At 43.5% G+C, this 27,274-nt stretch overlaps 1 protein-coding gene across 1 annotated transcript in view; it reads left to right on the top strand.

Moving 5' to 3' along the window:
• zswim5 (zinc finger, SWIM-type containing 5) overlaps positions 1-27,274 on the top strand; it is a 67,847-nt gene that overhangs the window by 21,393 nt on the left and 19,180 nt on the right. The window lies entirely within an intron of this gene.

Genomic DNA, 27,274 nt, shown 5'->3' with positions numbered 1-27,274 from the left:
TTTGTTTATTCAGGACATTTACATTTACATTTAATAATTCAACTGTAATCAGATTAAGGCAGCACTGACTGTGGGAACTGTAACATAAAGGTCGGATTAGTGTCTGAGCTCATGATCTGCATTAACATAACCTGATTAAGACACCTCGATTTCTACCCACTAATCACCAGTCACTAATTCTTTTTTCCAGAGGCCATATTGAATAGTGCTAAAAACAATTAGTTGATCAATCAATCTTATAAATTAAATTTGTTAGATCTTATTTGATTGAACAATCTGTGGTGTTTTTTTTTTTTTTTGTTTTGTTTTTTTTTTCTAGACTAAATGATAAATGATTAACTGTAAAAAAGAACTGACATACCGGTCGGACAGAATTTAATAACTTTTAGTAGCTATATTAAGTCATACATAAAAGTTGTCTGACCGAATACGTTGTTTAGAATTTAATGATGCACAAACCAATATTTTTTTGTAAAAAAAAAAAAAAAGGATTAAATGAGTGTGTGTAATGTGAAAGGGGTTGAGCCGACAGAGTTATCGCCCACCTCTGTACTTCCCCTCAGCTCTGCAGAGCTTTTCAGCCTCTGTCAGCTCTTCGTGTTGGTTTTAAGGCCTGCAACTTTGCTGTTTTGGTTCAGTCTCACTGATCTCATCAACCTCATTTCCAGTGGCAGCAGGCAGCTGGTTTCAGTGAAACAGTTCTGATAAACCCACGATACTGTTTCCTGCCCAGCACCATGGTCAGCAGGCCATGAGAAAAAAAAAGAAGCATATTTTTGGGACAGCAGTGAAATGTGGCTCTTATAATTAGCTTTCACATGCTGTAAACTTTATATGATTCAAAGTCATCTGGTTATAGCGTGCATGTAAAAATGGTGAGAATGATAAACGCTATGTAATAGACTTTCTTCCTTCCTTTTGGCCTCTTTCTGTCTCTGCAGTCACGTCTCTCTCTCTGCTCCCTGCAGGATTGTGTCATGGCTGTGTGCTAACTTCAGGGGGAGTTCCCCCATTCGTCTGTCTCTTCTCCCTCAGGTCCTCGCACTGAAAGGACCTCTTCCTTTGTCATAAACCCTGTGTGTGTGTGTGTGTGTGTGTGTGTGTGTGTGTGTGTGTGTGTGTGTGTGTGTCTCTGTAGGACAGGCTGCTGTGACATTTCTATTGAGTTCAAAACAGAGACAGGGAGTGTTTATGACACTAGAAAGCAACCATAAGATCTCAGTGTCTTAGTGCCACTCTATCTCACACTTTCACACACACACACACACACACACACACACACACACACACACACACACAAACTCACTGACCCTACTTCACCCCACAGCTTGAAAACTTAGAGGTCCTCTTTGTGATGGTATCTCATTCCTTGCTAATGATCACCACATTGACTTCTTATTATAGAACCACAGTCAATGGTTTTTTTTTCTATTTCTAAGTACAACAGAAGACATTTGAGCTGCAAATAGGGCTAAGTTGTCACACACACACACACACACACAGACACAGTATTCTCCATGCTGACCAGACATTTGTTCCCTGTGGGTTTAAAATGAGACTAAGCTGTTTTTGTATGAAAAAGATTTTCATTCATCTTTGGGAGAAAGTTTGTAGGAAAGTTTGTAGGAATTTGATCATGCCACACAGAACGCTGGCTGATTTGATGATGTTGAACTGTGGTACGGCAACAGACAGGTCAACTTCTTTGCAGATGACACTGTGGTTTCCAACCAAGACCGCGGCAGCTGCTCTGCTGTACCGAGCAGAGATCTCACTGGATCTCTGGAAGAGTTTGAGTGTTTTTGTCACAGTGCTGCTGCTGTTCTGAACACTGCAGAAAGAAAAGATGTTTTAGGCTCATGTTAGCTTCATGTGACTAAACTAACATGAACCGAGTGACGTGCAAATGCAGGATGGTAAAAGCATGAAACTAAAACAGAACGATGAACTGTATAAAATCCCTATAAAGAACTCTTTGCTCTAAAGGTTCAGTTCTCTGTGGACTTTGACTTTTCACACACGCTCCATAATTTCCACTGGGAGTCTGGTGAGATGAAACTTTAATGGCCCCTGTGGGGAAAGTGGGTCTGATCATAGATTTACCCGACGCATCATAGTACATTATAGTACATTTGGCATTTAGCTGAGGCTCTTATCCAGAAAGATCTTAAACACTGTTTCTGGTTTGTTACTGTCAAATAAAATGTTGCATTTTTTGTACAGTTTTTACATGGATTTGAAATGAGGAGAGAAGACTACATGTCTATCTATGGAGAATCCTCCCAGTGTGTTGTGCTAATTTAAGCGAGAGCCTGTGTGAGCTCGCTGGCTTCCATGCAGGGCCGTCGCCGAGCACTCCGCACTGTCTTTCCAAGCTCTATTCATTAATTCATTTCTTATTGGGACGAAGATAACAGGATTAGTGCTCCAAGCATCCAGGAGTCAGCAGGGAGGGAGGGGGACCCTTTAACCCTCTTCCCTCCTGCAGACAATGGCTGTGTGTGTGTGTGTGTGTGTGTATGTGATTGTGTGGGTGTGTGTTTGTGTCCTTGCCAGATGGGACCGGTGCCTCTTCCAACTAAGAAATTCAGCAACACATGTACATAGAAACACACACGAACACACACCACATTCTCCAGCTCTCATCTTCCTCCTTTTGGTTTGTGTCCAGTCATCCACTTCTCTCTATTGTCTGCTGGCTTCTGGCAGGGCTGTGTTGACAAAGCCGTAAATCACAAGGTTTTTTTGAACCAAATACTAATCCTTAATATTGATTATTGTTGATACAAAATTAGCAGAAAAAATTGCTGAAAATGAATGAACTCTTGGAGCAGTCTCGAGGTGGTGTTCTCCAGGTCTAACTGTCAAAAAGATGAGCAACATCTGGTTCTTAAATAAAAAGTCACGAAACAAGAAGAACAAAGAGCTTATGTTATGTGCAAAATGCTATTTGTGAGTTTTACTATTGCTATATAGCTAGTGTTAGCATTAACAGCTGTTTACTTACCAGTCTCAAAGAAACATTGTGAGTTCAGCATCAAACTTCATTCCTTTACTCACCAACAGCTGTCTCCAGTGGTGGAAAGCAACACCAATGTTAACTCTTGTCTCTATCATGTTTTATTAAATTAAATTAGCATGCTAACCAGCTAGCCCTGGCCCATCTCGTTATGATAGCAACTCACTGTAGCCTCCAGTCTGCTCTGAAGACGTAGCTCTGCTCAGAGGGCAGATTATAACCTCCTGTCTTGTAAACACAACAATGGCTGAAGCTCTTGTCAAACGACAATCACAACCACCTGCTCCCAACAAGAAAGAAAACATGTTCGGCAGCAGAGAAAACTTACAAATGGCCTCTTTAAAGTCTCAGTGTGTTGCGTTTTTGAACATTAATATACAATTTTCACTTTATCATATTAGGTGTTAAGTTACCCAGGTGTAATAGCAGAAGTACATTTATCTTGGACAAAATGCCAATATGAAAATGAAGTGTACATTTGACAGTTTTAGCTTTGTTTGTAAAAACTTGTCCACTTCCTGTTTTGTACTGTAAAGTAGTAGCTCTCAGACCCCTGAACTGCATATATCCACCTTTTTTTACCCACACCTGACGAGCTAAATAAAGTGTGAAATGTTAACCTGATCTAGCTGATCATCTGTGGGTCGAGCAGGGAGAGATGGGAGACGAGGCTCCTACAGCTCTAAATGCAATCAACAGCTTTCACAAACATACCTTGCTGAGTGTAAAGTGAGTGGTGGATAGTTAATGATAATTATAGGATGTTGTGATGCTGAATGTAGCACCTTTAAAACAAACATTGCTGTAAAGGAGCAGGCCATGGCACAGAAGTGCGGCTCTGACTCCCTCCCACTTCGCTCTTCGATTTGCTCCGTCTTGCTACAGCAGCGCTTCCTCTCCTGCCCCTCAACCTCTCACCCCCTCCCTCTGTTGAGACAGAGTCTATAGCCTCCTCTCACTGTTACTGTGTGGAGAAACCGGCAGCATGCGTCCCAGGAATGCAAGCGCAAACACATTCCTATGCGCACACAGTCACACACACACACACACACACACACACACACACACACACTCACAACCACCCGGTGCCCTGCCAGCTTTGCGGGTCATTGTATTTGGCACGTGGCCACTATCTCCCCTACGTAGCACATACACATACATACACACACACACACGAAACCCACACTCGCCCCCTGCCTGACTCCTGCCTTGGCAGACAGCTCCTGCTGAGTAAGGAGGCTCTCACTCACTCACTCTCACTCTCCTTGTCAGTCGCTCGTTCTCTCTCTCTCGCTCTAGTTTTCTTTTCAGACCAGCCTTCTCTCCACACACTGGTCTCATTTCATCTCTTCCCACATATTTAACACATCCTTTAACCTGAGGAGAATGAGCAAACCCAAGGCACTCCCATTCTCGCCCACTCCCCGGACGCCAGCCCCCACGTTGTTCAGATGGTTTTGCCGTCAGCTGTATTGCAGCATAGCTTAGCTGCGCCGCATGCTTTTGAATTCAACACGTTGTACCTGGATGTGAAGATTTCACTTTGGCCATTAGTCATGTCTTTATTCTCCTGCTGGCAGTAATATCTCAACAACTAAGAATTAGAGGTGGGGCACTGGGGATTTAGCAGCTACGTTTTTAGCCTTAAGCTATAGACGGTGTTTCACAATGGCGGTGTATGGCCAGACTTGCACAATCCCCTCACTGTGACTCAGATATTAATTGCAAACGTAGGCTGCTGCAAAAACAAGAGTTTGGCTTGTGATGAATTTAATAGAGACTCTTGCTTAAGCACAGATTTAGCAGCGACTTGGTTGCTGCGTTAACGTCACAGCTTTGACCATTGTTCAAACTCATACACCACCAAGCACGCGGGCTGTTGATTCAGGGATATGTACATTGAATGGTGTCTGAGTCACTGGGACAAGTGTTGAGCTGTTTGCTTACAGTAACTGTACAATGACTGCTTCTCTGCAAGCCATATAGATAATAACAGTATTTAGGGCCACAGTGAAAAACGTGGCGGGCAGGGTGTTTTCTTTCTCTCTCACTAGTGTCCTATCTGAGAGAGGTTGGAGCTGGTGTTAAAAATATTTCTCATCTCCTTACGGGTCATTCTACACACAGTTTTTACAAAGAAGAAGATGTTAGATGTGGAGTAAATTAATGTTTCGATTAACTTGCTATCCTTAGTATGTTTCATATTTCACACTGGTTTTCGATTGCAGTGCTTCAAACAAAGCCAACTTGCAGCATCTGTTTTAATGTACTTGTTATTGCTTAGATAAAAATGATTTGGACAAAAGCTTCAACTGGAATGAGTCTTCCCCCCTTCACTTATTGTTGAATATTTAAAGCTTTGTCATAAAATGTTCTTGTTTGGTTCATGTGCTCTCAGACGGACAATGCAGCAGCTAAAGCTTCTTAATCAAACTCTTCAGACCCGGTTGTATGAGGCTTCACACCTGAATGAGGTTTTGGTCCAATCGCTGGAATCTCTTACTATTTCCTTTACAAGTGACAAGTGAAGATCTAAGGACCAAAGGAGGATTTAGGAGGATTTTACACTGGTCTACATGTTGCTTTTGTACAAAGCTGCAAACCTTCACAACTGGCATGTGGTGATTCACTGAGACATTGTGGTCTGCAGTCACGCCGATTGTCCGTGGCCCCTTGCTGATGATTGGCCTCCGAGCTGTGTGGCCAACAGTCCTAATCAGCTGTTGATCGCACACAACAATAATCTTTTGTTCAGGAACAATGTCCTTGTGAATGTGTTATCTGCCTCTCAGTGGGCAGCACTACAGGAAATGTGTAAAATAAAAAAACATTAAGATGTAAGAGTATGCTGCTTAAATTACATTAAACTTTCTGGTGAGATGCTGCCGTCTGTTAGAGGTCAGCCTTGTATATTTTTACAGCACCAACTGCTGAGCAATATCCAGCAGGTATTAGCAGGTATACCTGGTTTCACACCAACCTTCAGAGGAGATTTCTGGTGTGACTGCTTTAGATTTACCACAGCGAGCCTGGAGTCAAGAAGATGTAAGAAACGATAACAGCAAGTGAAATTGACCCATTTTTATAGAGAACCATGACAAGACCTGTCAGATAATGGATCGCGATGATAGAAAGTGTTTGCATTATTGATTGTAGTGCTGGTGTTTGTCCTTCATGAACTTGCCGAAGCCTTGACTCCCAAGTTCAGATCGGCTTTCGCACTAACCCGGCGCTACACTTGAGCTAAAAGCCCGTCCCAAATATTCACCCAGCTCCCTCCACAGCCGCCAGCTGAGTCCCGTTCAAGTTCCTCTGTGCTTCTTTTCCCACTCGTTTCCAGGATGAAAAGAGGATCCTGTTGTGTTTCTGTGGTGTAGCCCTGCGCTGCCCCCTTTTCACTGAGATCTGATGAACACAACTCGTTTTAAGTGCTGAGCCTCTCCATAGCTACCCTTTTCTATATACCTGAGAAGAGAGGGAGAAATTGTGCGAGTGCGTGTGTGTGTCTCTTTACGTGTGTGCGTTTCATTGTCATGCCAAGGACAAGCGGCCCTGTCCCGTGCCAAGTGGTGCCAAGCCAGCTGGCTGTCGCTCATGCTTTTGTTTTGTGCTATGCTCTGTATTCAGCCCACGACACACATTGTTGTGAAGAGCCTTTCACTTGCTCTCCCTCCCTCGTCCCCTTTGTGTGTGTGTGTGTGTGTGTGTGTGTGTGTTTTATGCCAGTGACCTTGGTGCAGGGCGAAAACTAGAAACAGGAGCGGGCCAATAGAGAGTAATAGAGAATTAGAAATTAAATGCTGCTGCATGTAATTATCTACTTAATATTCTCTGGTGTTTGACTCTGGACGCACAGTAGCTCTGCTTTCGTCTGTTGTTACACCTCAGAGGTGATGGGGCAGCGCTCGGCTTTATGGTCAGACCCTGTTCACCACCACTGTCGCCTGGCATCTTGTATGTATGTGTCGTTCCACCGTGTGCGGCCTAGTGATACAGAGAGGAGCTGGGAATATTGTCAGAATGATCAGTTCAGTCGGGGTTAGGTTACTACAGAAAGTAGCGTAGCGAAGTTTATCTTCGTATCTAAGCGTGAGGGTGCTAACGCTAGTCAATCACAGTAACTCTGAGCTTCTTCCGTCCGTCATCTGTTTTCTCTCTGCTGGTATTTTGTTATTAGAGTGCATCATTTCATTCAGTGAAGATTTACTGAGCACAAAAAAGCTCTGCTAACTGAGATCTTGTTTGCTAACGGGACTCATAAGTTCATTCAGCTTATTGAAAAGATGTTTTCACCTCCTGTCTCATAACTGCCTCTGAACCATTCCTCCTTTGTGAAGCGGTTCATGCCCATGATCAGAGGAGGATCAGTAAAAACAGATGCTGGAAACAGCTAATAACCCACGTTAGCTTCCTCCTCTTTGGGCTCTTCAGCTCTCCACTCCCTCAAAGGTTACTACTGGCCAACAGTGCAGATTTGTGTGTCAGAGTTGAGTAAAGTTGCTGATTTCATTCGCACCCGAGAGAAAATCCATCGATCACAGCGCTCCCGTTGGAATGAACTGATTCTGCTGCAAATCCTGCTGCTAAACTGTACAGCAGTTTTCGTTGCACGTGACAGGCGTCAGGAAATAGTTGTCTTTTGTCAACACTTGTTAAAGAGACAAATGGATCTTTATTGTCATGCAATAGTCTATTTTAAAAATCCTTTTCATTCAGCTTGTTTAACTGCAGTGCTTTTACAACATTCGTGCCAATAAAACAGAGCGACTTGATTGACTTGAACTGCGCCGGCCGAAAGAGACGATCTCAAAAGAAGTTGATTGGCTGGTTCTCCCCCTGCGGTGGCCCATGAGAGGATATGTTTAAAGTGTCTACTCATGAATATTCATAGCTGGAGTCCAAAGCTTCAGCCCCCTTCACCCTCCCACCTCCTGCTGCCTCATGTGTCCATAGCTGTTTTTAAATCTACATAATTTGGGCTGAAGTGCCTTTCAAATGGCCTTCCCTGTTCTGACACTTTCCGGAAACAAGGGGGAGACACACTTATTAATCAGGCTCTCGTTGTGTGTGTCCGTGTGTGTGTGTGTCCGTGTGTGTGTCCGTGTGTGTGTGTGACACAGACAGAAAAAACTGATAGGTGCAGAGGAAAGCCCACAGCAGAAAAGACGCGAGAGATTGAAGAAGAGGAGAGAATTGGTGAAGTAGAAAATGGGAGGGTGTGCGATGAGGAGTCGTCGTGCTGCATTCACGTTGTGGCTTCAAAAAGCCAAACCAGTTTCTCTGTGAGAGGTTGGTCGTCTGCTGTGGTTTTAGAAAACGAGATGTTCAACTATCCGTGCAATTAAAGTCGTTCTCAGTCACATCGAACTCAGAATAGTTGGCGTGCTCCCTCACCACTGGAAGAGGGGGCAGGGAGAGCAGGATACTGTGCATCTTCTATTAGGTCCCTTTAGCTAATCAACCTTGCCAGAGTTTAGCATCATTCTCCAGTTGAAAGGCCATTAACAGCTCCATTAACACTGCTGCATTCTCAGCACTGGTACAATATGAATGTAGCATCTGGCATTAAATGAGTCTCCACTATGCATGTTGGGATAGGCTTTCTCTTTTCATGCCAAACTGAAGAATCTTTGGCATGTGACTCTGTTTCATAATGTTACCTCCTTCACATTTAACAATCACCTCATTATTCTCCTCTCCTCACCTTGACTATCAAGTTTGTGCCAGCATGGACATTTGCAGGACTGGCTGATTAGATCTGCGAGCTTAAGCGTGCCAAAGCTGCATCTGCACTCGAGATTCGATGCTCTCCTTCTGCGGCTTAAACATCAGGAGTATGTTGCTTTGCAGGGTGGAGGAGGTCCAGCAGCTCGACTGGAAACCTCCCAAGAGGAGACCTAAATACACCCTCATCAGACGCCATTCACCCAAAGTAGTCAGTTAAATGAGGTGCGTGGAAGTCAGACAGAAATCGTGTCAAATCAAATCAAACTTTATTATAACAGGCCATTTTGCGTAATCAAGCACATATTAAGAACATGGAGAGCCATGAGCTAACACACAAAATTCCTATTAGGATCAAAAAGCACATCAAGGTTACTTGTTTGGGGTTTCACAATTAGGTTGAGCCACTTCATGTTGGGGCACAGCTTCTCTCTCTCTGGGACTTTCCTCTTGTAATTAGAATCTCAGTGTAATCCTTGTTGAAATGCAGAAAATGCGGCTCCTATAGTCCGTGCACTCTATCAAAGAGCGATACGGAAATGTACAAGTGAATGTCAGACATAGACGTAGCTCTCAAAATCAGCTTGTACAGTAATGGCAGAAGGTCAGGGTGTGCTCGAAGCAATGTAGTATGACGTGTCCAGTTACACTGGTGTTCATAGCTGTTTCGAATGACCTCACTCCAACGTTGGCCCACTGTCACAGAGTGTGCTGAGACGATCATTCAAACACAGATGAGAGTGCAAACTTTCAAACCCTCTTTGAAGGTATTTGCAGTGTTGCAGGTGTTTGTTACAGACGATAAAGTGACTGATGCAAGAAAATATGAAAAAGAGGCCTTGAGAGAGAAGTTTGATGGGGTTTTTTTAAAGTTTAAAAGATTGCGGACACAAACTACCTCCAGCTCCAAAGATGGAAAAGGAGGCTGTGAGACGACTCAGCAAGTGGTGACCCCTTAAAGAACAAAGGACCCAGAATGGAGCCCTGAGGGACTCCACGTACACTGCTTACACTGTTAACAAAGAATTGGTCGTCAGGGGAAACCATTTCAAATAATGGCAGAGAGGCACAGAGAACTTTATGTCTGTGTCTTTAAAATCTTTTATATATATTATATGTTATCTTACAGTCAAATATATAAATAGCAGGACTTAAGTTTCAAAGCACTAAACTTATCCTTCATGTCCACTCTCAGGTAATTAGAGCTGCCCTGTTGCTGTGCTGAACCTTAAAGCCATCTGTACTTTCTGTTTCAGTAAATCACAGGTAAAACTGTAAGTGAAGGCTTTGCTGTTCAAAGACTCGTTTCTCAGAGATTTTGCTGAAAGAAATCACCGGAGCATAAAAGTATGTAGGTCTGGGTTGCTTTTCTTTAAGGGATTTCACAATAGCAGTTTTCAGTGCCAGGGGGAAAATACCAGGGTTGAGAATGAGTGACAAATACCTGTGTTTCATCCTCTTGACAACTGAACACCCATGAAAAGGTGACTGGTTTGGGGTCAAATGAGCAGGTTGAGGATTTAAGTTGTCTTTCTTTGTAATTTCTTTGTCAACAACTGCAAAGTGGTTCATACTGGTCTGAAGTAAAGAGCCACTTGTTTGGATGCAATTTTCTGACGTTTGACTGGTCCTGGAAAAGCAGTAGATCTGACATATTTCTTTATTCTAAATTTGCTTTTTGAAACCTTCTTTAATTGATATTGATGGCCAAAACAGTGAGTTGAAAGACACTAAAACGCTCCATAGAACTGAGAGGACCTGAGAGTTGAGCTGTGCAGCTTTAATTATGCTCAATAGGTTTTAATGTTCAAGGTTTTAGTTTAGAAGAACGAGTTGGATAATCATTTGGTAGAGTTTTGCGTTTGAATGAAAAACCCAGCACACCAGTATCACACATGCTCATATAAAGTACACACACACACACACACCCATACAACTGTAGCCCCAGGGCTGTTGTTACTAGCTCGTCATTGTCTACACAGAGGGGATTGGAAGGCTTGCATCACTGTTGGTTCAATCTCAAGCCGTCCCTGCACTGTGTGAATCCAGGCTATTGTGATGGGGTGTGTGTGTGTGTGTGTGTGTGTGTGTGTGTGTGTGTGTGTGTGTGTGTGTGTGTGTGGTGCCATACTGAGCCGGGCCAACGAGTGCAGCCCCAATCCCTCCTATCTGTCCTATATTACCAACGGGTGATAAATGACAGAGTTCTTCGTAATGAAGAAAGCAGAACAGGCAGGACAGACAGAAAAATCCATCCAGGAAAACAGTTTGTTTTAAAGTGCATTAATGGAGAGAGGGAGACAGAGAAAAGAGCAACTGAATGACTGAATAGAGTGAGTGAGAGAATGGTCTGCCTGGCATTGTGTGTCCCCTAGTGTATGTCGTAAAGGTCTCTCGTCCCAGCAGTGTGTGTGTGTGTGTGACTGAATGAATGTCTAGCAACTTTTGTAAACTCAAGTCTCTGCCAGAGAGCATTGTGAAGCATTGTTTATCATCCTCCCCTCCTTTGTTATGCCTGTGTGTGTGTGCGTATGTGCACGCACAATGCGTGTCCTTGTGTGATAGTTGACATTATCAGATGATTGCCCCCACGACTCGTCTGTGTGTGTGTGTGTGTGCACGCGCTCGCCTGTGTGTGGTTATGTACATGACAGCTGACATTATTGGATTGCCACTATTGTGTGTGTGTTTGTGGTTGTGTTCATATACAGCTGCATGTTTGTGTGTTGACAGCTGACATTATTGGATGATTGCGTGTGTATGTGTGTGTTCATGTGATTATTTTCCATTCAAATGTGGCCTGTGGTCTGACAACAAGATCCTCTAATGCTCATGAAGCAGCACTGCAGTGTTGCCTGTGAGAGTTGGGAAGGTTTTACCACACTTGTTGTTGAGTGAGCTACACAAACTTGTCAGTGTATTCTAATACTGCAGGTCATGGGTTGAAGGTTTGTAGTTTGGTGCTGAACCCTCAGTTGTAGTTTTTGTTGATGTGGTTGGTGTTGTAGCAGGAATGATATTAGTGTTTCCAATTTTTCCGTAAACATCATATTTCAACTGAATTGTTCAACATTCACCACTTGTTTTAAAACCGAAAAACCAAATCCTGCAAGGTTGAATGCTGGGTCTAGGTGGGCGGGACTTGGGGCGTGGCTGAGAGCGGTGACTGCTTTGCTGTGACATCACAAAGTTCCAGAAGTCCTGATGGCTGTTTCTGAATACAGGCTGTGTGCATTTCTCTGTGGACTGAGGCTTTGATACTTTCGCAGTATTAATATAGAACCTAGACCTGCTTTATAATCAAAAAACACATAGAAATCTCACTTTATACGGTATGAGACCTTTAATCTCTTCAATTCCATGTCCCACTGGTGGTAAAGTCTTTAGAAACCAATGCTGTGCATTATTTAAACTCATGCAACTTTATTTCTAACTCTATTAGAGATCCCAAGCTGAATTTTGGTGAAATGGGCCTAAAATGATGCAGCACACATGTAGAATATATCCATGATAGACTGGTGCTGCAGTAAAAAGTCTTGGGATTGATTTTCAGGCAGTGGGAAAACACAATGTGATTTCTTTCAGCCAAATCACTGAGAGATTAGTCTTCAAAGAGCTAAGCCTTACCTTGGTTTTTTTTACCCCTGTTTTGCTGAAACCAAATACACAAATGGCCAAAGCCGTAAATGACCCGAGAGAGAACATGAATGATAAGGAACTCTGTGCTGGATAATGTCACTTTGCCAGTAAAACTTTGGTTCTTTTACCTCTGTGTCAGGATCACCGGGTCTGTTGTTTCCCTCTCCGCCGGGACTCTGTGGTGCCAATGCAGTGGTTTCACCGAAACCAATGAAAAGGTTGCTTTTTTTTAAAAAAACACAGTGCTAATGTTCGTCTGAACACCGCCTTACTGTAAACCTCTAAGGGAGAAGTGAGTTGGTGATGCAGTCAGGCTGCAGTGACAGATGTTCCTATCTGAAATAAATAAGCTCCACTGCAGAATAAAGCTCACTTTGTTAAGCTTGATCCCAGCTTTAGACAGCAGATTCAATGGAGTAGGCAACCTGCGTCCAGGATAATGCAGCAGCGGCTTTGTGAACATCATTCACGCAGGCTGTTTGAGTTTCTTCAGCTCGCCCCCCTTTACTCACTTTGCATTTTCCTGATATGGTATGCTCCATTTATGTTACTTAATTCCCACTCTCATCATTCTTCTTTTCATGTTCAGAAATGAGGTTTATCATTATATATTTGCCTATGTAAGCAAGCCATCCCCCCTCCATCCATCCCCCCTCCAGCAGCTACTCTTCTCCCTCTCCCCTGGCTTCCTCCACAGGGCCTCCTGGCTGCGGCCTGCCTGCCAGCCGCCTCTCACCCATTGTGGGCTAACAATGGCAGGCGAGGCCCCAGCCTCGAGGCCTACAGCCTGGGTCTTAGAGGGGGTGTCGTGGTGGGCGGTGCTTGGGGGAGGAGGGGGTGTGCTTGCCCATGAAAGGCTGACTCTGTGGGGGCAGCCAGTAGGGGAGGGAACCTGAGGAGGAGAGGGGCGGGGGGGGGGGGGGGCGGGGCCCAAGAAAAAGCAGGTCACGCCCAGATTAAAATTCAATGTATGCCCCATGTACGACTGTCTGCCTATGTCAGCAAGCTGGCCTCGGTACACAGTGCGTGTGTGCGTGTGTGTGTGTGTGAGTGAACAAGCAGGAAGGGGTGTGCGGAGAGCAGGGATTCTCAGGATTTTGAAGGTGCCATGCTGGCTCGCCGGTTAACATGGTGAGAGAGAGGAAGAGGAAGAAGAGAAGACCAGAAATTAGAGAGACAAGAATAAAGACACAATGGGGGAGTGAGGAGAAACGTGTGCGGGTAGGAAAAAGGAGGAGGTAGTAATCAGAGTGTCTGGCCCTCATCATCGCTTTGCTTCAGCTGTTTTGAGCTCAACACACCTTCAGGGTTTGTGTGTGTGTGTGTGTGTGAAGGGGGGGTCTTCTTAATGGGGGTAACAGCAGCGTCATAATGCATGCAAGACAAAGCTTATTTGGTGATGCATGCTTCCTTTGTGTTGCTGTTGCATTTTTTTTTTTTTTGGAGGGGTGGGGGCTATCTCTCCAATACACACACATGCACACACACACAATCCAATCCCCCTCTGTTTTGGGCCCCATCCCCATATGGTGGCTTGGCTTGATGAGAGCTTGATGAAGTCAACCAGAAGTCCCCCACCCCTCTCTGTGTGTGTGTGTGTGTGTGTGTGTGTGTGTGTGTGTGTGTGTGTGTGTGTGTGTGTGTGTGTGTGTGTGTGTGTGTGTGTGTGTGTGTGTGTGTGTGTGTGTGTGTGCAAATCTGTGATTGCTTTTCAGCTAATGGATAAATGAGAGTTTCGCCCTTGCAGAGCTATTGTGTACGTGTGTGCGTGACACACAGAGAGAGAGAGAGAGAGGGCATGTGTGGATCGTCAGCTTGTACATTGGCTTGCAAGCTGTTTTCATTATATTTCATTATTCATGTTTCATGCATGATTGTGCAAGTGATCAGCTCTGTAGGGGTGGAGGCTAATCAGGGGGTGGAAAAAGGTTTCAACAACACAGACAGTCCAACAAACAGTCCAACAAAACCACAAATGTCACGACCTTTTGCGTCAGACAAAATATTTCCCAGAATGAACTGAAGGAAATATCCTGTGGAAGCGGAACCAAAACATCACATAAAACCTGCAGTCAGTATTTATTTTCAGATTTGCCAGCAGGGATTGAACTGAGTCCACGTCTGAAATTTCTGCCTCTTTTGTTCGATATGAACCTCAGCGAGACGAGCTGTTACTGTGGTGCACGGGCAGCCAGATTAACCGGTGAAGCACCAGCGTGTACTTTCAGTTCCCCGGGTGTTCTCTCAGAATCCAAACAGTGATTCACCTTCAGCAAATGTTAGCATCTAAAATTAACTGTCTGTAAACGCTGCTGCGAGTCAGAAAGTGTTTTTTCAGCTTTGTTTGTCAGAAGTAAAGCTGAAACTCACCAGCTCCTGCCATGAAATACTGTTGACATGCTATACTCGGGCCACTTTCAGTCACTGCTTAACATCAGTAAGATGCTCAGTTATTCATATTGTTTGTGTTTTTGCTAATTTTGTGTGCTTTTGCTGCACATCTTCCGTCATCACATAAGTGTGTCATCTGCCTGACAAGCCCAGGTCAATATTCACTTACTCTGAAATGTCCTTGAAGTTACTTTTGTTCAGTCTTAAGACATTGATTTTTGGCTGCTTTCATCAGATTCTGGCTTTTAGCTGCACAATAAACAAAAACACTGATTAATAAAGCTGGATTTGTATATCAAGTGTTCGCCTTTGTGCTCGATTGTGTTTGTGCACAAACTACAAATGCTGGGCTTTGTACCTCCTTCCTCTTGTGTATGTGCACAAACAGCGCCGGAGCGAGCTTTTTCTTTCTTTTCTGTTTTTGTTGCTACCTCGCTGTTCCTTATGTTGTGTCCGCCAACTCAGAATGGAGCCATTTTGTCTCCCTCAGTTCCTGAAATGAAATATAAGCCTCTTAAATGCATACTTATCTTGCCCTGCAGACTGCGCTTGAAGAACAAACACACACACATACACACGCAGGCATGCACGCACGCATACACCAACTAAAGAGGCATTGTGATGCCAGCCCTTGTTGTTCCTAAGACGTCAGCTGCATGCATACGGCAGATGGTTGTTCCTTTGCTTTGCATGCCGCCATATTAAACAAAAACCATGGCTAAGGCCACGGCTGGTTTAGGAAAAGGGCAAAGTGCGAGGGAGACGGAGAGGGAAGAGACAAAAGAGCAGCAGAGGGAGAGACGGAGACAACAGGCTTGGCATACGTAAACACAAGCAGGAAATCCATGCGTGTGAATGTGCATGTGTGTGTGCATAACCACATTAACATTGCATGCTTTGCTTACACAGATGCACACAGAGAGACACAAACCTCCTAAAGATAACCAGGATACACACATCCATTCCAGATGAATGGTTTGCTGCAGGGAAGGATCTATACATGTAGCAGATAGTGTGTGTGTGTGTGTGTGTGTGTGTGTGTGTTTTCATGTGTATGGGTGGTTACACTTTGTGTAAAAAATTGGTGTTGCATATGTAAACTCATATATCCGTGTGCATGTCTTCGGTAAGACGGTGTATTGGTAATTGGGGGGTAAATCCAGTGCGGTGACCTTTCACAGCTGTCGGCTCCTTTTATACGCTTACATGTTGGTGTGTGTGTGTGTGTGTGTGTGTGTGTGTGTGTGTGTGTGTGTGTGTGTGTGTGTGTGTGTGTGTGTGTGTTTGCGTGTGTGTGCGTGCGTGTGTGTGCGTGTGTGTTCATGGCAGGCATGGTTCTGTCCTCTTCCACTAGGAGGAGAGGTCGTAATACAGTGACAGTTGGGGGTCAGTTTCAATTTGTCTTCTGCACTTGTCCCACTTTTAGTCCCAGTTATTCTTCTAGCTCCAACAGCAACAGTGAAATTTCTCTTTTATAAAAATATATAAGTAAATATTGTTATATTAAAATACACCTCTGCTATGGCAAGATCAAAATTGTGCTCACTGCTTTGGCAACCAACTCCAATAACATGTCTCATGTCTCGCATTTGCTTGTACTAAAGTTCATTAGAAGTGATGATACAAACTTTTTCCCACATTGTTTTGTGCTTTTATTTTCCACACTAGCTGCAAGGAAAAGACAAAGACACATCTTTTTAGCTTGTACGTTACAGTTTTGCCTCCCTGCTGTTTAATTTTGTATCTTTTGTAGTCTTTTTTTTTTTTTAAACGACCAGATTATGTGTTTGTCTGACAGCTAATCAGGTGAAACACATCAGTGGGCACAGTAAGGCTAAAAAGCTAACTGTGTTGCTAACAGTGAGTGAAAGCTAGTTCTGTTTGACGACATTAGCAGATAGTTAACACACTGTTTCATGTTTTTGTCAATATTAAGTGTTAATTCGTTGCCCATACATAATAACTGATAAAATGTTAGCAGGCAGTAATATTACCTTGTGGGCTAAAGTTTTGTCTGTTCACAACACTGATTTATTTCCTGACTTTTTTTAAATTTTAGTCTTTTACAGCCACATTTTTTTAATAAGTCATAGGTTATGCAAACTGTCTGTCAGAGTTAACAAAAGAAACATGGCAATTAACACATGTAATTTTTTAAAAAGCTAACTTGTTGTCACAGGCTAATGAAAGCTAATTCTGTGTGACAGTATGAGCACATATTCCCACAATGGCTCATGCGTTTCACGATGATAAAAAAAGGTATAACTGTTGTTTTTTTGCAAATTAAATCCCCTCACAACAAAATTGCTACCTAGCAGTCATATTAGCTTATGGGCTAATATTGGCTAATCTAAATTTTTTTAAAAGCTCAGAAACTAACTGGTTGTCTTATTCTAATGAAAGTGTTTGTGATAATGTCAGCACATATTTCACAAGCTGTCATATTTGTTTGTTAATGACAAAGGTGTACATTGACTATTTTTTTATTCTTACTAATTAGCAACCTAATACCTTTTAATGCTAATTTTAAATTCAGTTTAACATTATAGTTTGTAACCTGGTAACATTGAATGTTTTTATAGGTTTAAGTAGTTTCCTGGTAACAGTATGATGACAACAATGATCATCAGGGCTCTGGCACACTGGATGGATTTTTCATGTACAGCAGCAATAGACAGAAAAGACCTGTTGATGTCATATTGACATCATACCAGCAATATTAGACAAAACTGACACTTTTCACCATAGTCTCAATGTTTAGGCTGAATCTGAATATGATACAGTCATGAATATATATATAATAATAATAATAATTATTATTATTATTATTGTTATTGTTATTGTTATTGTTATTGTTATTGTTATTTATTTATTTATTTATTTATTTATTTATTTATTTTTTAACCATTTTAGCAGCTCCATGTGGAGACAGTTGGATTTTAGAGACATTTTCTGTCAAAAATAAATCAAAAATTCATTTAAAATGAAGAGAAATCCAACATTCAAGTATCCTGAAAACTCCATGTAGACAGAGCTACAGTAGCAGCAACAGATCAGACACACAGCCGCAGCAGATCAGCTGACACGCCACGCGTCCAGTGGGCCCCAGCGTTACACTTCTGACACTGACACACATTTAATTAATTCTATAACTTGTCAGGTTGTTCACATGTGGAGGCAGGCTGTGTGTCGCATCTCTCTGATTTCGTAGCCTTCAGGCACATTTGCTCTCTGGTTTGCATTGAGCATCTTCTTTACATACTCACCTCTGACTGGGTGATGGGACGTAGATACGTTTTCAGTGGGAATTAACACAAGTGCTATCGCATTGCTGCCCAGCGCACCATAGTACGTTTGCATAAAGTTAAACTCAACTGTCGTTGCTTTTAATCTTTGCATCTCTGATACCAGCACTCTGCTGTCTGGAAGTCTGGAAGTCCTGGCCAAACAGCGAACGTGGGCGTTATCACTTGCAGGGGAGTGACATGAATCTGTCTCTTGAGTGTTTGCAGCTTGATAAATTGCTTTTGCTCCTCTCTTTGTAAGAGTGGCCAGACAAGGCCGCAGCACAATAATGCCTCCACGCTAAAAACAGAGCAAACAACGGGCCGGAACAAAAAAAACACAGCCTCCTTATCTCAAATTTAGCCTTGGGTGAACAGGGTTTACAGACACTGGAGAGAGGACTGTTTTTGTGTGTAATGCATATGCACCAAGGCCCTAACTCTGCTTCACCTCAACCCATCCTCAGCTTTGTGTTCCACATAATTTATTTCTCGTGTCTGTGTGCGAGCACTTTTTTTTCCTCCTCCAAAGCTGAAAGCAGCGTTCATGCCTTTTCTCCTCTCGCGAGTAACCTTCATCCTAGTGCCACACATGCTCACAATGGCATGAATCGACCACTGACTCTCCATTAACAGCACAATGTATGCAAATGTTGAATTGGACCACTTTGGTTTTCAGGTTGTATAGTTTGCTTTCAGATTAGATGAATGAAGTCCTTGATTGAATTTCAGACATCGTTGAAAAAAGGATGCCATCCCTCCCTCCCTCTGTCTGCAGCTTTTATCTGAAGCAAGATATCTGTGTGTGTGTGTGTGTGTGTGTGTGTGTGTGTGGACCAGGACTTACAAGCTTTATCTTATGTGCTCTTCCTCATTTTGATGATTTTGATCGTTTTTTGTCCGTCTCTTCATCTCTCCTTTTGCCGAGCTACTTTTCAGAGTAATCTGGTTTACGTCAAACGCTCCCTCCTGTCCCGCTGGACTTCTTCTCTCCGTTCCTCCCTCTTTTTCCTGTTCTCCGTTGCCCTTTGCGCAATCAGGTTGGGAACTTGGGGCTGATATGTCAGCCTTTTGCTGATTTCAGCTCTGTCAGATCTGCAGTTTTTCTTGTTTCTGCAGTGACACATCAGCTGAAAGGGACTTGATTAAACCTTTCTCTCCTATTTTTTTTTTCTCTTTCTCCCCCTCTCCTCCCTGTCTCCTAGTTCTCTCCTCCCCTGTCGCAACAGAATGGAGCAAATCAGGGAATCAATTCAATGTAATCATGACAAATGAGTCCCGACGGTTAGCAGGGATTTGTGTGTGTGTGTGTGTGTGTGTGTGTGTGTGTGTCTGTCTGTCTGTGTGTGTGTATAGGACAGGGCTGCTGGGAAATCACAAATGAATCAATCAACTGTTATCGCATCAGCAAACACTGCAGGAGGGAGGGGATGGAAGGATGGATGGGTGAATGATGGATGAATGGATAGGTAGAGGGGAGGAGAAGATTCAGTGTACTGTGTGTGTGTGTCTGTGCGCACAGAGATAGATGGCTGATTGAATACAGGGCCATGTGGGTGTCTTGTGTGTGTGAATGAGAGCGAGCAGGGGGGTGCTGTGTTAACCTTGGAGCTGTCAGAACAGATGGAAGATGGGAAGGGCCGCAGGCTGCGAGGGATGTGTTGGCTGCTGGAGGAGGATGAGTCCTCAGCTACTTTTGGAAAAGGCCGGTGAGATTAGAGAAGGAAAAAAAACGCGTCGGTGGGATTTTTTATTTTTCTACTGGATGTATTTCTGCTGAAGGTGGAGTTTCTTGATCAGAGTAAATAGTAACGTGTCGCTGATGTAGACTGAGGGAGGGAAGCGTTCAGAGTGACAGAGTGTGTGTAGAGGATGTGTGTGTGTGTGTCTGTGTGTGTTTGTGTTTAATTGGTTCTGTTCAATCACAATACAAAAGTAAACCAAACACAAGTTCCTGCCACTGCAACAAGACACACAATGAGAAACATCATTAACCCACTTGCAGTGTTACCAAGTGAACTCTGGGAAATACAGTGCAAAAAAAACACCATGTTAATGAGAGAGATTCTGGATTCATTATGTAAATAGGTATTTTTTAACAAAGCCTTGTAAACACTTGTTTTTGTTGGGTGTGGTCTGTAAGCCTCCCACGTCCTAATGACCATATCTTCTGATCCATTAGTAGATTACAGCCACGGCCATGAAATATGACTTTTGCTACAAGGCAAACATGAGTAAAACAAAACTTTACAAACTTCAAACGTATCTTTGGCATTTCTGCAATGCAGTTTCCTGTCACTTATTTCCCAGCATATACACAAATATAATGTATGTGTGAAAATCAAGCCGATGCACAATTTTATTTTACTCAGCAACAATATTTAATAACTACAAAAACTTGTCAGGATGGGATGGATGTGGGGGCCACTGTGCTCTTTCTTTGTCGGTGGAGCTCGACTCACCACAGAAACCGTGACTTTGTCTCGGCTTTTGCTTCTCTTCTCTCTTGCAGCCTCATTTCATGATTGAAACTAACAACGTTACGTATCAACCCACACTTCTAGGTTCTGGGTATCGAGACACATCAGCTGTAGTGTTTGGTTTGTACAGGTGATAACTCAAGGACATGTGGGAGATTTTGGACTTCCGGTCCACCGTTAACATCAAAACACCTAATGAGAGAAAATGGGGGGATCACTGGGGGATGCAGTGATGCAGTGTGGGTGGTAAAATGAAGGAGTGGCTCTTGGCAGACGTGTGTGCAGCGTGGGCTCAGCGCTGCGGGGAAAGAAGAAGAATGGATTCAAAGATTCTCTCCCTGAACTTTAAAATCCACTCTGAGAGGTGGGCGGGGCTTGACTGTCTGTCTGCGAGGCCTATGGTGAGGCGGAGGTTGAATAAGACTACGGTCTATTTGTGTGTGCGTGTGTGTGTGTGTGTGTGTACATGCACACTTTGGCTCACCGCCTGGCTCCATCTCCCCAGCTGATTAGGGGTTAATGGCCTATGAGCGTGGGGGGCTCTCTGCCTCCTGATTGGCCAACTGGCTTCTGTGTGGGTGGGGTTGCAACCGAGTGACAGATGGTGTTCAACTGGGAGGGAGGGAGGCAGGACGTGTGTATATGTGCGTATGTATATATATGCATGGCAGCATGGGGGGGGGGGGGGGGGCTTTAATTACAATAGAAAAATGTATAATCGTCTCCAGTCGTCTCTTCTCCTCTGTTTATTGTTTCTTCACACATTTTGTAGTTTTCTCACATCGATACAGCAGCGCTGCAGGATTTCACCCCCTGGAAGAGACGCCTATTGTTTTATATGTAGTGAAGTCTTTCTTTACTTACATTACAACACATTCAAATAATCTACATTGAAAACAAATCCTCTTATTTGAGGAGAGGTGGGGAAACTGTTGTGGTTCCTCATGTTCACTCTTTACCTAAAGGATCACAGTGAGGATTATTATACCTGGTTCAAATTCACACAGCTCTACTGTACATGCAGCACATTGAAAGTATGATTGTTAATAACCACACACACACACACACAGTGGCGGACAGTGTGCGTAGGTTTTCTGGGCAAGCATGAATATCTGCATCAGAACAGACAAAAAGACATGACACACACACACACACACACACACACATTAGGCCATGTGACTTTCCCTAAGGATTAGGCCAGATCATTGTACTTGGCAACACTCCCGGTTTACACACATCACACTCCTAATTCACCTTTGTTAGAAATTCATCTCTTCTGCTGAAACAGACCCATAGTTAGGTTGCAGTGGCTGAAGTGTGTGTGTGTGTGTGTGTGTGTGTGTGTGAGAGAGAGTGAGAGAGAGAGAGAGAGAGATTCGCGATATCTGCTGTGAATATCACTGACTAGTTTGCATGGGTTTGTCTTTATACTCACTGTGGCATTAAGAACAAAAGCAGACAGGCTCTGAAAAGGTCGTTTTGTTCACGTTCTTGTTTGTTTGTTTGTTTGTGTGTGTGTGTGTGTGTGTGTGCGCGCGCTTGCAGACTGTGTGATGCAGAATCTTTTTTATCAAGTGTCATTGCCTCCCCATCTGCTGAAGACACACTGTCTCCCTCAGCCTGTACACACACACAGAGGCAGTCTGCATGAGAGCAGCATAGAAAAGAAAGGGTCCAGTTTTACACTGAGCCTTTGAGTATGGAATCACCAAGCTCTGGCACTAGATACAAGTTTATGAATGGGAGAAAGAAATTCAGTCAACCATGGAGGAGTACCACAGGGTTCTGTCCTAGGTCCTCTTCTGTCCGTGTTTATAGTTCCTGTTAGTTTCATTACTGACTGACTGCCTACAGGCCTGAAAAGCCCCTTTTGTTGAATGAATTTCTCTCAACATTTGCTGGTGTTATGTGGGACAGGAGATGAAAACTTATGTTGCATGACCCCCTGGCAGTTAATCGGATCAGTCGGACATCAGAAGCAGCACCTTTCACCTATAAATCATAGAAAATAGTTTGTATGTTCTTACAGATCTTTATTTCAAGGATTAGTTTTTCATTTTAGGAAGGAACCTGTATTCAGTTTATTGCCAGAGACAGATGAGATGATCAACACCACTTTCATTTTTGTACAGTAAATTTAAGGCACCAGGCTTTAGCGTAACTTAGCATAAACACTGGAAGCAGGGAAACTGCAAGGCTCTTTTCCCAGTTTTAATGCTAAGCTAAGCTAACCACCAGTTGGCTATATGTTGATATTTACCATTCAGATATGACAGTGGTATTGATCCTCTCAAGTCTCTCACCTAAAATGTTTTTAATGAATGAGTCAATCACAAGAGAGTCCAAAGGCGTTGTTGTACATAACATCCTGCGGTGGCTGGTCTCATGAGCCAGACCCTGACTCTGCCTAATCTGTTGTACGGGCAGAGGCCTGACTGCGATACAAATGCCAAAAACTGGTAAGTTAACCAGATAATTAAACCGAGCATCGCTGCAGGTTTATGTGTGAAACTGGCAAGAGAGAAAGGAGGGGAGGGGGGTGCCAGACATACGGACTGTGAACTGTGTCTGAGCCATTTTAGACTTGATTGAAAGTGAAAAGAGCAGCAGTGTCACCGTCACATTCATCCCTGTGGCCTGAGCAACAATAGGCTTTAACTTAACAGACACAGACGGGGGAGGGGGGGAGTAGAGGTCTGAAGCCAAGAGTGAAAAGGGAAATCAGCACTCCCAGCTGTGGGGGAAAATTGAATGCTGAATATCATCTGCCATCAAAACTTCTGCACTCATCAGAAATGTTAGACTGGATTTCTGGAGACAAGTGCAGCGATGACTAATGACTGACAGGACATTATTTAGACAGCTTGGAGGGAAGATAGCTCTCAAATGTCCCCCTGATGCTTTTAAGAAATGCACTCCCCCCGATTTTTGCCTGATCTTTCGCCCTCCGCTGTGATGATTTCGCTACTAGAGGATCAAATTTGGACTCCCTTACACTAAGCTGTGGTTAGTGCAAATTGGCTCTACAGGTGTATCCATTATAGAGACGGAGAGAAGGAATGGAAAGCCCTTTTTTTCTGACATTTATGGTATTACCATGTGCTGCAAGACAGAAAGATTGGTTGGGCAGGCGGACTCAGTGGGAGGGAGAGATTTCAACAATTTGGAGGACTCTTTATGTCCATCACTGGCAGATGCATCAGCCTCTCTCTCTCGCACTCTGCAGTCTGTTCTCTCACTCATCCCTCCTGTCATAGTCAGATGCCCCGTTCAGGCCGAGTGGACAGCTTGTGGCGGTCAGTCGATCCCTTTTGGAAATCGATGGGTATGTTGGTTGTTAGTTGAGAGTGGAGACTGTTGAGCAGGCGCGTGTGGGCACGCTGCTGAAGTTGACGTGTTGGTTGGCATGAAACCAGCTAGGTCAGTCTGTCAGTATTTCGGTCAGTAGATCAGTCAGTGGTGTTGATGTGGTTCTGATGAGTTGGTATGTGGGTATGTTGGAGGGGAGTTCTGATGGTTTGGCCATGTGTAGGTCAGAAAATGGCGCTGCACTACCAACACTGAAAGAAAAGTCAATGCCATCAGCTTAAACTGGCAGGACTGCAACGTTAAGACTGGAAAGTTCTCAGAGGTTGAATGGATGTTTGAGAGAAGCATCTGCTGAATGAGCGCTGCGGGTTGTTATTACTGAAGCATTCATCTTCTTCCCTGTTGGACAGTTTTGAGGTAGACATCTGCGCTTGTACACATTTGATTGACCATAGTTGAGCCAAGTTTTTTTTGCTTGAGGCCACTGTACAGAAATATGCTCATTGACAGAACTCCATGGATTTATTTTATTTTTTTTTTCTGGAAGTAGTGCTTTTTAATTTGAAGGCAGGATCTTCAAAGGAAAACCTTGAACTGGCTCAACTTTTGCTACAACGCAGTTTGTCACCAGCTGGACAATCGAATACTGAACAAACACACAGTTAACAGGACATTCTGTAACCTGGATGACATAATTCTGTTTCTGTTTATCTTTGATACAGAGGAGGAAATGACTGTTGTGGAAATAACTGCTGGTATTTGGTATAGGTGCCATTATCAGCCTTATTCTTGCACTGACCACATTAGCTCTACAGCCACCTCTGGCCTGATGTGATCTTGTATAAACAGAATCACAATGAGCTTCACACAGTCAGGTGTACATGTTTGAAACTTGGGGGAAAGAGAGCACTGGTGTTAAACCAGTATTTCATACTGTCAAGCATCCTGAGTTGAGATATTTGGGTTGATATCACCAGAGGACATTGAAATCACTGCTTCCCTTCTTTACACTCGTAGCTGTATTATTTCTTGTTCATATTTTCTCTTCTTAACTGTACATGCAGCAGCACACCTGCACGAACACATGTCCCGTCTCCAGACTATTTTTGGCCGAATGCAGTTCTCGTGGTTGTGTCTGCAGGTCAGTGTTTTTCGGAGTTGCATGGTAACAGGGAGGTTGAGGTGTTGATCTGAGAAGTGGGCGGCTGGTGTCAGTGTGTGAGACCTGTGTACGTTCAACTACGTGCATCAGCCCCTGATGTGGTCGTCAGCTTCCTCCCCGACTTTCCTGTTGCTTCTCAGCTTTCTCCTGTCAGAGGAGTTTGCAGTTGATTGGATCTGATTGGAGTGTGTCTGTGTGAGTGTGTGTGTCTGTGTCTGTGTCTGTTTGTGTGAGTGTGCTCACAACGTTTAGTTTGGTAAAACCTATTGTGGGGTTTTGCCAACGAGGTGGTTTAACTGCCCTAGCACGCTCTCCTCCACCCCAGGATTTAATTGTTGATGTCTGTGAATGTGTGTTTGTGTTGTTGTTTGTTGGTTTGTCAGAACTTTAAACACGTAGCCTACTTCTTTTTTTTTTCCACGACCAAAATAGCTGTATCATTGCTTTCCAGTCCGCTTGCTCGTCCTCCCTTTATGTTTCTCTCTCTCCTGTCTTTCTCGCTGTGAAATCAGCAGTGGGGTTGCTATGGTTTGGCGAGATACAGTAATCCAATGTGTACACACACACACACACACACACACACACACACACACCTCACCTCATAAATAATTGACCTGTCACTGTGAGACGACAGGACAGAGCAGATACACTCTCCCCTCCTCTATTCTCTGTTTTCCTCTCACATTTCTCCTCGTATCTCGTCCTCTTTATCCCGTTTCCTCTCTCACCGTTCTCTCACTCACCCGGCTTTTTGTTCCACCTTTCTCTTCTCCTCAGTTCTTCTTTTTTCTTCACAATACCTAACCCTATACAGGCTCCCTGCAGTTGACGTGGAATGAAAACGCCTCATTTGTTCTTTGTGTTTTCATCAGTCTACTAAAAGCTAAAGGACATTACATTTAGCTTCTAACAGACCAGTAGCTCTGTATTCAAAATTGGCTCTTTGCCTTATGGATGTTTGCATGTTTACAATTTTGTGCAGTAGATGTTGATAATAATAAGTGATACTGGAAAAAAACACATGATTACATATTACTCTACCAACCAGCAGAGGATTTAGGATAGAGCCCTGAGGTACCCCATAACTGAGTTGTTTCCTTCCCTTTATCAAACTTGTGTCTCCATCCAAAGCTTGATGTCTGCTTGGTGTTAGACATCATTTTTGATGAGCCTTTAAAACGGCTGCAATACCCTCTTAAATAGCTCCATATTTTCTGAGATGCATTGGAAGAAATGTATAAATGTACAAATACAAAAAACTGATTTTTGCAGGAAATCTAAGAAGAATACAACTTCTCTCTCAGTATGTCACTTAGATTGGTTTGGACTGGGTCATCATGTTCACTTGAGTTAAAATGCTCGGTCCCTGCCTCACAAAAAAAATAACCCCAACAAATGCTGATTCATTCAGTTTCAATCGTCTGTTCAAAGTTGCCGTTGAACTCATTGCAATGACCGCAGCTGTTGACTGCTGATGGCCGACATGCACGTGCATGAGAGGGAGTAATGACTCAATAGTCAGTGTTCAGAATCCATCCAGCCAGTTCAACATGCTGGTAAGGGCCACGTGGAGCCATCGATGCCTGATGTACCACAAAAAGTACAAACAGTGGTCAGCCACAGACGCTCAACAACAGCCCGACAGTTGCCAACAGCAAACAGTCTGCTTGGCGCATGAGGGTTGTAAAGATTAACTATGCAAAGCGGAGTTTAAGTTAATCTGTTTAATCAATCAACTGTGCTTACTACCCGGGAGGGAGTGGATAGTATATGTGGGCAGGCAATGATCACACCTAGCAACCTCTTTTTTTCTTTTTTTCTCTGCAAACACACAAATGCATAGAGACATAAGGAGAGAGGTGGAGAGAGGATCAGATGGCTCAGTGCCCTGTTGGAGACGTCTCATCAAAATGTGTGTTTTGTACTGAAGCTTCACTGTGTATGTTTGTAGAGGCTCAGATTACCACAGATGCTCCTTCTCTCCTTCCCTTATGCTTCTTTTCTACTCTGTAGTCCACACACGAGATGTAGTGGGACGCTGAAACAGAGGAGTTGTTTTAGGTGAACTACCTAACACATTCCTATGATATTTATTTTATACTGTCGCCATTACTGCCCATGGAAAGTCTTGGTCCTTGTTTCATTAATGACAGCTGGAGGAAAAAAAAGTTCCTATTCTTATTAAAAAGTCAGTCAAGGTGATCAACTGTGCAGATGCTGTTTTACTTCCTGGTAAAAGCTCACGTCTCCCCTCTTCTTCTTTGTG

The sequence above is a fragment of the Trachinotus anak genome, unplaced genomic scaffold (assembly GCF_046630095.1).
Source record: "Trachinotus anak isolate AG129_WGS33_773 ecotype Australia unplaced genomic scaffold, CSIRO_AGI_Tana_v1 ptg000012l, whole genome shotgun sequence".
In the NCBI taxonomy this organism is placed as follows: Eukaryota; Metazoa; Chordata; class Actinopteri; order Carangiformes; family Carangidae; genus Trachinotus; species Trachinotus anak.
Note: the sequence above shows the minus strand (reverse complement) of the source record. Positions and strands in the feature narration are given on the sequence as shown.